This window comes from Impatiens glandulifera, unplaced genomic scaffold (assembly GCF_907164915.1).
Source record: "Impatiens glandulifera unplaced genomic scaffold, dImpGla2.1, whole genome shotgun sequence".
Classification (NCBI taxonomy): domain Eukaryota; kingdom Viridiplantae; phylum Streptophyta; class Magnoliopsida; order Ericales; family Balsaminaceae; genus Impatiens; species Impatiens glandulifera.
In genome coordinates, this window is record NW_025919751.1 from 263713 (window position 1) to 264991 (window position 1279).

Sequence of the window (1279 nt, forward strand, 5' to 3'; positions counted from 1 at the left end):
ATTCTTTTGAAGTGTGCCCATTAATGCGGTCATAGATTTCATAAGCTTCATACCACCAGCAGATGATCCTTCATTAGATGAAATCTCTTGAGAATCAGCTGGAGCGGTCTGAATGAGACTGATATGGGTATGAAGTTGCATGGACTGCTCGGGTCCATCCTTCTCTGAATCACTTTCAGACTTTCCTTCTTCTTCATCATCAACAAAATCTTCATGTACCTTGTGAACCAGACCGGGCGACCCTTCTGAATGAATGATGAGGAAAATTGAGAACATCATCTTGAATATTTGCAACATTGATATCAAGAAACAGTCAAGGCTTGGGTGATCCTGGAATGAAACATTGACACAACGGAAGCCCTTCTGATGATTCATCATTTTTAGCTTGTTCCCCCTTAGATGAGGAACTCTTCTCTAATTCTTTGTCTTTTGAGGGTTCCCTCACAGAGCTAGCTTCATTGGGCTAATTTACTTCAGCCTCCTTTTCTAGAGATGCCTCTGCTTCAAGTACAGGGGACTCTAACACTTCCTTTTCCTGGGTAACAAGGACTTGAACGAGTTCCTTAACAACTTCTTCTTCTTCGATAATGGGATTGGATTGAACGGGTTCCACGATTTGCTCAATTCTGGGTTAATCTATTAGACGTTTTTCTTCTACTGAAAAACTTTCCAATTCTATAAGAAGAGCAGCAACTTGCTCATCTTCAACACCATCACGATCATCGGATATATCCATAAGTTCATCTTCATCTAAGGAACTTCCAAATGGACTAACCCCGGAGCAATTTGCTCTATGAACGTACCGAAAAACGGTAGAAATGTAATCTTGCATAATCTCGTCTAGTCTTTTAATAGCTTTCTCCTCTGCCTTAGCATTCCTCTTAAGAGGATTGAAATTGGCTCTTCTGGCTTGAAGAATCGGAATGAGAGCTCTTCCTCTCAAATTTGCTTCTACTAGTTCTTTTCTCTTAAGAGCTTCATAAACTTTCGATGTCTTGGCCCATTTCAGGACTCCCTTTTCAGTGCTGACAAGCTTCAACTATTGAATGCTTATGCATTTACCCTTGATGACTTCATCATACTTAATAGACATTCTGTTTCAGACCCAAGTATCAAAGATCTCGATCTTTTCAGCAGCATTTACATTGGCCTGATCCATCATAAGTTTGACAATACAAGTTGCTTTAGAAACATCCTCATTAGAATCGGTTACAACATCCTTTCCTTTTCGAATAACCTCAACGGGCTTTAGAGTAGGCCTTGATTCCCCAAACGTGAT